Here is a 13,443-nt window from a genome sequence, read left to right on the forward strand (position 1 = left end):
ATCACTAAACTTACTTTATTATAATTTTTCCTTCTTAAATTTCTTTGATAAATATTGTCACTATCCTGACGACTTCTGCTTCTTATTTTCTTGGTGCATACTCTGTCCTTATCCGTCTTTAGGTTTTCTGCACATTTCTTGGGCACCTTGAGTGACTCTCTGCTCGGATTCACTCTCCAGTTTAGGCTGCCTGCCCAGCTTTCTGGACCCCAGAAGCCTCAAGTTAGTGTTTTTTGATCTCTGTCTTTTAAAGTATGTTATGAATTCCTTTTGGTTATTGGAATCTCTGGTCTTTTAGCTCTGCTTTAATATTATTCCTATGGTGAGCAGTTATCTTGTAAGATAAGATTGCCACATCACTGTTTATACTAGGTAAATTCCCAACAGCTAAGCTATGAAATTAACCCAGGTGCCCTTCAGGAGATGAATGGAAAAAGAAAACGTGGTATATATACACAATGGAATGCTACTCAAGAAACAACAGGAAACAACACACTGGGGAACTATCAGCAGCAAGTGTCACAAATAGATAATTCCTTGTTTATTTTAAACTTCCTAAGCTGGGGGCGGTGGCACATGCCTGCAGTCCCAGTACTCAGAAAGCTGAGGCAGGAGGATCCCAAGTTCAAGGCCAGCCTGGGAAAATTAGTGAGAACCTGTCTCAAAATTAAAAGGATTGGGGATGTAGCCCAGTGGTAGAGTGCCTCAGGGTTCCATCCCCAGTACCAAACCAAAACAAGCAAACTGTAAATCAAAGAGAAAAATTCTAAGATCCTGAAAGAAAAATGGGCAAAGAATGGGACAGGGCAAAGAATGGAGACACCAATCATGATGGCAGAAATATCAGTTGACAAGGAGAATAGCACCTTCATATTTTGTAGAAGTCAGTACTGCTTCTGTAGAGAACAATCTTGCAGTAGTTGCCAAAATTTAACTGTATGTATCCCTTTCCCTAGAAATTTCTCTTTTAGGAATTTATTCTTTATAGATACTCAAACATGAGCAAAATGACTTCTGTAGAGAAGTATGAAATTTCACTTGATTTCTAGTAGTAGAAAATAGCAAGATAATAAATACCCAAGGGTGTAATGGATTAATTTATGGCATATCAATACTATGAAGCCATAAATGGGGGATCTCTCCGTGTATTGATGGGGGATCATCTCTGGGATGTATTTATAGTGAACAAAGCAATATGCCCAATAATATCTATCTTCTTTTTATAGAATTGACATAGGTTTGTGCTTGTGAGTGCATAAATATCTTTGGAAGTTTATCTAAGAGGCTAGTAAGTATTTGACTCTGGGAAAATACAATGGGTACCAGAAGGAGAAAAAGACAGCTTTTGCTTTTTCTGAGTTTGGGTTCTGTACCATGTGGTGATTGTGCTGTGTGCATTTTTACTTCTTGTAATGGTTTTATGAATTCCTTTCTCAGTTTTCTACCAACCTGCATAGTGAGAGAAACCCTTCAATATCATTATGTATAATGCTGTGTAGGGAATGAAGAGAGGTAAAAGTTGGAAAAACATAAAATACAATAATATAATAATAAATCTTTGCTATATAAGGTTTATAAATGATATCTTTTATTCACATTTGCTTCAAACTTTTTTAAAAATAAAAGACATAAAACATTGCAGCTAAAATGGAATTGCTCTTCCTTCTATCACATCCAACTTCTCTACTTTTCCCTCAAGGCAGTAACTATATGACTTTGGTGGATTCCTTTCCCATCATTTGTTATCAGTTTACACACATATGTGGTGGCATCAGATCACACCAATTATCATCAGAATGAACTGAAGATGGAGGGCAGTTCTTTTGGAATTAAAGTGACTGTGACATTTGATTTCTATGAATGATTGCAGTATAAATTATAAGGACTATCGGACTTGTTCTGTTAGCTCTAGGAAGCAAAGGCAGTGGAAAACAAATTAAGATCTAAGGTGAATCTAGTCAGTGAGGACATCTGTGGAACAGAATGCCTTGGTGAGAGTTTTGGAGAAGTCCCTCATCTCCTATTAGTTGCAGGGCGGATATGACTGCATACTAAGTCAAGGACTTATTGTAAATATTGACAAATTTAATGTCAATTAAGGTTATAGCCATACCAGGTTTCTAACTCCAAGGAAAGGGTACTGATGTGGAAGCAGATGGACCTTGAGACAAGGAGTAAGGAAAATCAGGCAGATGCTGACAACTTTAGTTCCCTGAACATTTTTAGACAGGCAGTCACACGTGTGCCTAAGGGGACTGGCCTTCCATTGACTGAATGACTCAACATTTAGGCCAGATGTCTCCTAACCTGATGTTGACCCTCTTCAGAACTCAGAGCCTTATCTCATAATAAGAGTTAGATCCTGGGGATTGGAGGTATAGCTTCATGGTAGAGTACATTAATAGCATGCCCAGGGTTCCAGGTTCAATGCCCACCACATACAAAGAGAGTTAGATCCCCACATAGGCCAGATGCAGAAGCAAAGGCCATTCTACCAGGAGGTAGTCTGTATATTAGAAAGTTGCACACCTCATCAGTGTGCACTGGCAGAACCTGGGGAACAAGCATGGCAATGTGCACTAAAGACATGAAATGAGGGATCATTAAATCAAGCTTGATCTGGCTAAAATCACTGACACTCAGCTGGGAGTCAGTGTGTTGCCTTGGGAGTGTAAACATCTGTCTAGGTTTGCCTAATTAAGGCCTTGACTCAGGCTCAGACTATATAGTTAATACATTTGAGAGCCCTAACTTCCCTGGCACTTGGTAGAGCCTCAGTACTCAAACTGGGGCCAGAGGACCAGTAGAAGCTGCCTCACTGGGAGATACGTTAAGTTTCAGAATCTCAAGGCCCAACCCAGAACTTCTGAATCAGAATTTTAGCAAGATTGCCATCTAATTCACATGCAAATTACACATTAAAATTTGAGAAGCATTGTTCCAGAAGAAGGAACCCCAAACTCAGTGAGAATGCTGAAATGGGGCTACTAGGTGCTACTTGCCTTGAGACTACCCACTAGCCATAATCCCTGAGCAATCCCTGAGGATGCATCTACTCCCAAAGGATTAAGACATAGATTGGTGAGAAGGACACTCGCTGGACTGGGAGGCTAGCAAGAGCCAGGTTCTAAATTTCTTCCATGTGTTCGTTGGCATTTTGATCCTAGTTACCCTAACCTGAATACTACCATACGTAGGATGGGCTTTCCTGGTGGGTTTATTATCTCCTTGGTCCAAGTGATTAGGTCTTGGCCAACCGCCTAGGCTTCTGTCAATTGTCTTAGGAGTAATGGAAAGTTAATAGTTGATTACTGCCTAGGGTGCCCTGTTGGGGTTGTGCCATGCGGACAGTGCCAGAACGGTGCCTGATCACATCGGCAATGAGGAGGTTAATTGACGTAAGCACACTCAGTTGATTTATTGTCCACGCACACAATGCATGCGCATGTGTTCTCCAGCACTCCTAATTGTGCCTGCTCAGACATCTAACTTCTTGCCTAATCTTTGCATAAGAGGCATGGCCCTACTCTCTGCCTCCTGGAGGTGATATAAGCAGGCTGTTGGTGGAAGGCGGGTCGTGACAGTAAGGAGCAGCAGCAAGTGAGAAAAGCGACAAGCAGAAAGAGAAGCAGCGAGTAGGGGCAGCGGCAAGCAGAGAGAAGCAGCGCACCTTTAGCACATACTCCTAGCACACACCTTTAGTTCACAGGATGCAGGACGCACCTTTAAGAAGAAGCTGCAGAAGCCTAAGAAGAAATAGATCTCTGATAAGCGTAGAAGCCTTTCTTTCTCTAAAACTTTCTCTCTATGCAAAGTCTCTCTCTCTCTCTCCCTAAGAAAAGCCTTTCTTCCTCTATAGCCCAGGGAACAAGCGAATAAGTGAGAAAGCAACCCACTAAAGAAAGATGGTTAAAGTAGTTCATTTCCCATCCACCACCCTTAAAGACCCGCGCAAATTGTTGCTGCAGGCGGTGACAAATACCCGCGGATTTGGTACCGCAAAGAGCCAGCGACAGTGCCCCATTAGTCCCTCTGCAGAGCCCTGTTTTAATCCCAGCTATTTGCTAAACTGCTCCACTTTCCTTGCCACCAGAGGTGACTGGAGTATGCAATAGAGAGCAACCACATCTGAAAGACCCTAAAATAGGGGAAGTCCTCTCCTGTGTACCCTGGGGTGCTGTTGGTTCATGAGAAATGAATGAGGGACTACTGTTCACATCTGTGGTCACCCTGCCCAGCTTGAAGGACTGGAAGTAAAAAAACAAAAGGAAAAAGAAAAAACAAAAAGAAACCTCTTGAATTATGTTCACTTTGTGATGGTGTCATTGGAATGGTGCCTGCAGCCATCCCATGAGGGTGAGGCTGCCCTGAGAGACCCCATGCAGATGTGTCCCCAGATGGTGCCCTTCTGTCTGGGCCTCTGATGGCTTCTGGGAAAGTAGCTTCCACCTAAATTTGTAGAGAACATTGAAGAGTTTCATGCAAAACAGGTATCAAACTTTTATAAATCAGAGAGAAGGCAGGGGTCGTGGTTATGTGATACAGAAATTGCTGAGCATGTGTGAGGCATTAGGTTGGATTCTTAGCACCACACAAAAAATAAAGATATTAAGTCCATCTACAGCAGAAATATTGTTTTAAAAACTCAGAGAAAGAGTCTTCAAAGAATAAGGATATTTATTTATTTGGAAACAGCAAAGCTTTACCAATAGGAGAATACAGGTGCCATGGTCAAATATGGGCAGATTCAAAGAGGTGGAAGGAAGGGGAAGTATTCAAATACAAAACTGAGGATTACAGCAAACATTTTGAAATAATAATCCTTGATCACAAATGATTAATAACAAGAATGGATCAGTCTGAGGTTGGACAGATGGTTGCTGAGCACATGTCCTGGCAGAAGTACTCTTCATATGAGGTTGTGGTGGCCTCTTTCATGTCCTAGGTTCTGGCAGAGTCTTTTGTGACAGTTACTACCAGGCAAACATGCAGAAGAATGCTTCCTTTGTAATCTCCCAGCTGGGTTTACTTTTTGGTTTTGATGTTAGGGTTGACACAGTGACTCCATTTTGATTGTCAACTTAGATATTTCTTTCACACAGGAATACACCAGGTTAACAGGATGGAGCCAGCAAGGCAGCACCTGGCCAGCACTTCTCAGAAGTGCATATCAGTCACCTGGGAGATGTGGTTGCACTGCAGATTCTGAGTCAGCAGGTTTGGGATTCAACCATTTTACTCACAGTGAGGTGTGCAGACCAGAATCTGCTGCATTACCTGAAAGAATTTTCCACACCTTTAATAGGAAGAACCACCACTTTACAAAGAAACTTACTGTAAAATCTCAAGAACTCCTGTAGACTTTAAAAAAATATATGTTACAATTAAGGTGGGACCTTTTGGGGACTGCATCATTTTGGGGTCTTCTGGAGATCACATCATTAACCTTTTCAGTGCTCGTCATTCAATTCTCTAAATCAGAGAACATCATTATCTTCTTGGCTTAAAGCTTTATACAATGTCACAATCTTAGTTGCTGTCTCTCTTTTTTTAAACAGTTGCTTCTGAGTAGACCCAATGGTTTTAATGTAAAAGTGAGACAAACATGAAAACAATAAAGAAGTTAAGAGCATCGTCCCTACTATGTCAATGAAGGTTTTGAATCCACTAGAAATAGAAAACCATCCTCCGAAGGGTGAGCTTGGATCCTAAGCCTTAATGCCCTTTCAGGTTTGAACTGGTACATTGGCTAGTTTTCTGATATTTTTAGTTATGTGTTTGATTGTTGTCAGTCCCATAGTGAAGACCAAAGAAAGAACTATGGATATGGCTAGAAGTAAGGGGTAGCAATACATCACAGTGTTCATCGTAGAGGATGAACAGTCCATTCGTCCTGTTGGTTAGTTTATCTTTCACTCTGCATTGCTCAGCCAACCCCCAAGTGGCTGAAGCAAGACCGATGTTCCCTCCAGCACTGGACATGCCCAGGGTAGTCAGCATCCAGAGTGAGCAGACCAGGGCTGGTGTCCCTCTGATGCTCAAGCTTCTCTGGTGTTACCTTCTTCCTCATGGTCTGCTGAAGGGTTGCAAATTAAGGGTAAATCTGCAAAAGAGTGCACATGAGAATATGAGAATATTTTCAGGAGGTCCCAAAACAGGCCCAGAGGAACAAGCTATTGCATAATGTATATCTATGTATGTGTACATACAAATATTGACATATTGGGTGACACTGTTAAGATGAGTAAAAAATTGTGGACATTGCTCCATGTGTGTGTGGTAGAGGTGGGGGATACCCCAGGAGGCTTAAACTACACAGATTTATCTCAACGCAACTTGAAACAAATTTGAAAACAGCTTATAATTTCATGAGCCTGACCCATAATTTCATGCTTTGCCTTATGATCTTCCATATATTATCATTTCATCTGAAAACATGCAGTACATTTCAACTCCCTACCTCAAAGGTCAATTGTGCTCCAAAGGTGCATTTCTAAGTGTGTCACTTTAATCCTCATACATTTCTCATGGAAATTATGCCAAATGCCTACCTGGCTCCCAGATTGATGTAATGCTCAACACCTTAAATTACCCATGGCTTACCACGCTCACCATATTTATTTTACAAGATGCAAAACCAAGGTTCTACCTAGCTCTGTACCCTGGTCAAGGTCACCCAGTTGGGAGGGATTTGAATCCGGCTCTACCAACTCTGAAGTCTTTGCCTCTCACTCTACCCATTAGCAAGACAAAACTTGCTCACTTAATTTTTCCTTTCTTGATAATGTCTGGAAGAAGTCAATGTCAGGCTAAATTTGGTACGTCTAGGAGGGTATTTTTCCAAGAGGCTGCTTTTGCCCAAGTCTAGGTGGTGGATCTGGCCAGTCTGACTGTCCCCAGATTGCTGCAGTGTACCTGGGCCTCAATGGCTGCCCAGAAGCTCAGAGCCCATTGGCCCAATGCCCAGACAGCCCTGTCTCTGGAAGCAGAAACAAGTTAACAGCATAATCCCTACTAATCCTAGAGGCCCATTCAGGGAGGAGTGGGGGTGTGGGGGAAGGGGACAGGGTGGGAAGTTCAGGAGAAAGGACCAGAAGGTGCTCCCAGGGCTGGGCTCCCAGAGCAGCCAGAGATCCTCTCCAGCTTGCCCACAGGGTCAAGATCCAGACCAGGCCAGCAGCCCCCAGGCTCTGACTGGCCCCCTCACCACGGGGCTGGACCCACTTAGCCCAGCCTACTGCGTGGGGTGAGGACTGCAGCCCTTATTTAAATACTCACTTGTTTTCCTTGGATGAGGTCCCTGAGTTAGCACCACAGCTCCTCCAGGGCCCAGAAGGGCTGGTGGCTGGTCCTGGGGGATGAAAGGCAGGTGGCAGGGGGTGGATGCTGGTGAGGCGACTCTGATGGAGAATGTGCAACTTCCAGCTCCGGCCGTCTTGGGTGGCTCAGCAGCAACCTCAGGGGACTCACTGCAGCAGCATCATGGACTGGCCGTGTCTAGTGGTGACAGCAGCAAGGCGCAGCTGCTTTGGGTGCAGGGCGTCAGGCTTGTGAGGTGGGAGTTGAGCATTAGCATGGGGTGGCTGTGGAGGTGTCGCATCCAGCCACAGATTGGGACTTCAGCTGAGGGCGGTCTCTGTGGTAGTGCAAGGGTCCAGAAGTGGTAGTGATGGAAACAGGTCGCTGCAGTTGAAATAAAGTCGCATCTAGTGCTAAGTGTCACAGTATGGCGTCATGTTGTAGTCTGGTGACAGCACTGAGAGTTCCAGGGTCTGGCCGTGGCAGCAATAAGCCGCAGCAGGACAGCTGCATGGGCGTCTGGCATCGGAAATAGAGTGTCAGGGTCCAGGTGTGGGGTGAAGCGCGCTGACCTTGGGGCCTGGGTGGGCAGCGTCTGCTCCAGCCGGGGTTTGGGAGTCCCGCTGCTTCGCGGTGGCGGTGGCACCAGTAGAGTCCGGATAAGGGGTGGCGGCAACAGAGGCGTCCACCCTAGAGCGTCTTCATCCCGCAGCAGTGACGGGAGTCCTGCTGCAGTGGCAGCGAAGGTGGCATCCGGCGGCCATGTGGGAGTCCGGTGACTGCGGCGAGGAGCCCCAGTCTGGCTGCGGCGATGAGGGCGTGGGGCAGGGGGCTTCAGAGCCAGGTGGCGACCAGTAGCTGGGATGGCCTCCGTGGTGGGGGCTCCTGGCCCTCGGTCTTGCTCCTGGCGGAGCCACCCTGGCTCAGGAGGAGGACTCAGGAGGCAGCAGTACCCAGACAGCTGCCCCGGACCTTATGCAGCCCAACTGGGCCTCGCCTGGTAGTGGCCTTGGGCCCAGAGGGCAGCTGCTCGCCCCATCCCCCACACGACCTCTGCAGGGACACTAGGCCATCAGCCAGGTGGGGCGGCCTGGGGAGAGGAAGTCCACCTCCCTAGCCTTACCCTACGGGGCTGTGGGGACAGAGCGCAGGACCTAGGAATCGTCATCCTCAGAGCGCATTTCTGCGGCAGAGGGCGGCAGAAGACCAAGACCGAGGCTCCTCGCCTTCGGGCTCCCTCTGCCGCCCATGCCCTCCACCTCCTCCCGCCACAGAGAAGAGCTTAGAGGCTGAAGATTTGCAAGGCCCCCACCTCGTGCTCTGCCCCCACAGCCCAGGGAGATGCGGCTGGGGAGGGTGGGGTCCTCTCCCCAGGCTGCCCCAGCTGGCAGCTGGCCTAGTCCCCCTGCAGAGGCCGCAACCCAGGGAGGGGCAGGGTGAACCCAGGGGTGGGGCGAGCAGTCACCCACTGGGCTCAAGGCCAGTGCCAGGCGCAGTGGCCCGGCAGCATAAGGTCTTCAGAGGCTGTCTAAGTAATGAAGCCTCCTGGGTCCTGCTTCCTGAGCAGGCAGGCTCTGCCAGGAAGACCAGTGACCTGGAGCAGCCACCACAGAGGCCACCCCAGCCTCCAGTTGGTATCTGACTGATCCCTGCTGCCCCACGCCATTGCCGTCGCTGCCACCAGAGTTCCACACTGTGGCCACTGGAGTCCCCACATGGCCACCTGCAATGCCACCACCACCACTGCACTGTAACTGGACTCCAAACACCACCAAGGATGAGACACTTACCTGGACGCCTCGCCTGCCACGCCACCGCCAGACTCCTCAGTTGCCTTTGTCGCCGCTGTCCTAACTGGACTCCAAACACCCACGCCTCCACAGGTACCAAGGCCAAGGATGGACTGCCCATCACCACTTCCTGTGGCTGTCCTTGAAGCCTGAGGCCGAGTCTCCATGCTGCCACCATTCATCCTGACTCCCAAACTGCCTTAGGACGGGTACGCTCATGGATCTAGGTCTTCCCCGCAGATCCAGGCCTCTGTTCCCGCATCCGGACGCTGCCCCTGCTTGCTGGCCACCTCCAATGTGGATCAACGCTGTGAAACACTGCTGTGGACTGCTGACCGTGGCCACTATGCACTTCCACCCCTGCACCACAGGCCTCTGCAGGGGCCGCCTGCACCCTCAGTCTTGGGGATGGTGGAGGGCGTCCCCTTCCTTGACAGCTGCCTCTTCTCCCTGCCAGGGGACTAAGTCACTGACTGTGTCAAGGCTCTCATAACTGAATCGCTTCGCTGAGATCTGAGCCTACACAGATCAATAGACAACAAGAACTCATGACTCTGGGTTTGTTGTCTCAACACCAGTGAACAGATTGGTACTGTATCTGGACAGAGGCTGCCTAACTACTAGGATCCCAAGATCAGTGTCATCCATTTCCAAGAAAGTAACCTCACAAGGAAGTAAGGTCACTTTTCTGAGGTCACTTCCTTGGGGACTCCTAACCTGCATCCTTTTCTCACACAAGATGGTTCCCAAGGCATGCTGGGATGTGAGCTATTTCCTTCTTCCCATGACACACGCACAAGTGGACACGGTTACACCAACGCACCCAGAATCAGATCCCCAGACAGGCCTGGGTATAGCCAGCTCCCTGGTTTGGGGACACAGAGCTTGGTTCAGAACCATCCCCTCCTTCTGGTTGTGTGTGTGACCCTGAAGAAGTCATTGTGCCTTGCAGGGCCTCCACAGCTTCCCAACACGTTCACCAGGGATCATTCCAGCATCTGCTTTTGAGGTTGTCATCCAGTGTATGTGCCCATACATACATGGACTCCCTGACAAACCTAGATTTCACATGTGCTGATTTTGCCTTACTGGCACATGACCTATCAGGAATGGCTTCCCTCACACCACAGCAGCTTCACCCAAGCATCTGGATTTACACAGCTGGAAATTTTGAAGCATAGCACTATATGATGTCTCTCAAGATAAATAGGTTCTCTCATCAACAAATACTTAAATGAGATAAAATTCTACAAGAATACAAAAATGTAGAAACTAAGTTGACCTAACAAAATATTTATTAAAATGTTAGCATTGTGTTTATTGACCCAAAAAACATATCCTAACACATTTCTAAAGGACACCATCCTTATTCGTCCTTGAATTGCTTCTATCCATCACAAAGATGCCATGTCCTTAATGACTGGTTGATTAGTTTCTTCAAATGTGAATTTATTCACACGTGAATGAAATGTCTTAAATTAAGAAGTCCAACCAAAACATTTCACAGAAGCCTTTATAAGAAGAAAACATGGCCTCCTCCACTGATCACTAAACAACATGACTGAAAAACATCCCAACCAAACCAGAAAGAGCCTATGAAAAAGGTTTCCTAGAGTGGTGACTGATTATATACTGATACACAGAATCTGCTTTTTAAACACTCACAATTGCTCCTCAGTCACATGAGAAGGAACTAAGGTATTTATTCACCACCTTAGTAACTCACTTCCACAGGGAAAAATAAAATCTCCCTAGTGCTAAACACAATAGGTGCAGGGAATGCAGTGTCAAGGAGCAACTCTCTTTTGTCATCACCTCTGGGTTTTCTAGCTCATCTTGAGGTTGACGTCCATCCTGCCCATGTGGACCAGGCCACTAAAGTAACAGGGAGCCTCCCCCAGAAGGCTATTGCTTCCCAAAGACTAGTGCAGGTGCTCCTTTGGCTTTAGGGACATTAGCACCTTGTGAACATCCTTTGTTCTTTTAAAGAATAGGCTGAGGAAGCACATCAGCTGCTTCATGTGAATACTGATCCCTATCAGTTATTGAGAGCCACCCCATTCCCAGGGTACCTACTATAAAAAAATCAAGGTCGCTGGGGAAACACTGAGCACCCCACCACAGCTTCCAGCTGATACATTCATGGTACTCATGGTTCAGTTTTAAACCTGCTACTTTCCCAACACATTCTATCAGATGATTCTACAAAGAGGAGGAAATGAGGAAAAGCGCTGAGGAGCTGGAATATCTGAAGAGGTATGGCCAGTGACTGTTCCTCTTCCAGTCTGACCTCTTTGGAATGATTTGGAAGAAAATAATTCCTAGACAAAACCAGTCACTTGATAACAAATTTATGGATCACATTTGAAAGCCCTACTGACAAAAGCTTTAGTTACCAGTCAAGACCTGCTGTCCTGGGTGTGTCATTATAGAAAGATTGATCCCAGTCTCAGTAAGCAAGAAAATTTGTGGCAGAACTCAGACCATAGAAAACGCTCAGTGATCGATAGCAACACTGTGGGGAGAGGTATGGACAACGTGGTTAAACAAAATGCTCAGGTCACTATTATTTAAAACTTAGACTAATTAAAACTATAACACTCAGCCCTTTTCAACAACAAACAATCCATTGATGACCCACTCTCTCTCCTCCTGGCCATTCCCTAACAAAAATACTAGCCGGCAGATATCTGGCCAAAATGCAATGCCCAGCAGGGGGTGGAGTAACACACCTGCAATCCAAGCACTGGGGAGGGTAATGAAGCAGGATCTTGAATTCAAATACAGCCTCAGCAATTTAGCGAGGCCTTCAGCAACTTAGTTCGACCCTGCCTCTAAATAAACATATTCTTAAAAAGGCTGGGATCATGGCTGAGTGCTGAAGAATCCCTGGGTTCAATCTCTGATACAAAAGTAAACAAATGACTCATCAAATTTTCAGTCCTCCAGATGGATCTGTATCTTCCGCAATGCCCATCAGGGACCATGGCACTGAGGTTTCCTTCTAGAAAGTCAACAGCTTTAAACATCTCAACATCCACTCCTGCTCAAAACCTGCTACCCTGGTTTTCATTCATCTAATGCAAGGTCAACCTGTGCCAGCAAAGCTCCTGCAAAATTTCTGTGAAGCACATGACAACAATGGCATGCAAAGTGGAAAAGGCTGGATCCAGCAACTTTGGACTCAAAAGATGGTGACTCTAGGCCCAGGTAGGAGGCTGCACTTGCTTTCTCTCTCTTCCCTGCAGGTCTTTCTGGGCCTTGGGCACCATGGGTCTGGCTTAGGGCTGCCTATGACACCCTGACTAGGGGTGATTCCAACTTTGGTCCCTCTCCTCGTCCTCCAAAGAAAAATCACTAAGTTCAACTTAGGGAATCTACATCACTCCAGAAAGGCCATGTGCACATGTCAGTCCCTTCCCCTGGCATCACTGGGATCTGGGGGTGCAGACTTGCCTCCAGATCTGATACTGGCCTTTGGAGTACTGAGTGTCTGCTCCAAAAGGAGAGGGTCCCCAAGCACCACAGTGTTAGGTGGCAAGCCTGGAGCATGAAAACCTGCAGCACCTCTAGCCACAGCACCTCCAGTGACCAAGGGACAAAAGACAAACAGCAAACCTGTGCACAGAGCCACTGGTACCCCTACATTTAGTGCTGGTCAGTAAGGCCCACCCAAGGGAAATGCCCAAGTTCAACTCAGGGGCCAGTACCACCCACAGAAAGGCCACCTTGCATGTCTGTGCCCTTTGCAGTGGCCTCAGTGGAACATGGGGACAGAGACTTGACCCCAGATCTGATACCTGCCTTTGAGGAATGAGCATCTCAAAAAGAGGGACACCGAGCACCAGACACAGCTATGAGGCAAGCTTGGGCCTGAACATCTGTGACCCCACCAGCCAGAGCATGTCCATGGAGACCAAGTTACACAGGATAAAGAGCAACTGTGTGCTTGGAGTCACCCAAGGCCCTCCTTACAGTGGGCCACCCCTGCCAAAATGCACAAGTTCCTATCACAAGCAAGGCTGCACCTAGGGGCACATCTAGGTTGGCCTCCCACCCTGGCAGCTCTGCTGCTCATGGGGCACAGTGAAGAGGAGCTGGGACTTTAGGGCCCCTTGCTCATCCACCCAAGGCCTGCTGGCCCAGCCACCAGACAGTCCTCCTCCAGGACAGGACACACTCCTGTGGGTCCAAGAGATAAATGTTTTCCTGAGAACATTCACCTTCTCCCTCACGAGACCAGGTGTCAGTCCTGTTTAGACGCATTCCACAGGTCTCACCCTGACCTCTGTGATCCTGGGGCAAACTGGAGCCTCGGACATGGCACCCCTTTCCCACACACTTTCTGTAAGCT

This window comes from Sciurus carolinensis, chromosome 3 (genome assembly GCF_902686445.1).
Source record: "Sciurus carolinensis chromosome 3, mSciCar1.2, whole genome shotgun sequence".
NCBI classification, from domain to species: domain Eukaryota; kingdom Metazoa; phylum Chordata; class Mammalia; order Rodentia; family Sciuridae; genus Sciurus; species Sciurus carolinensis.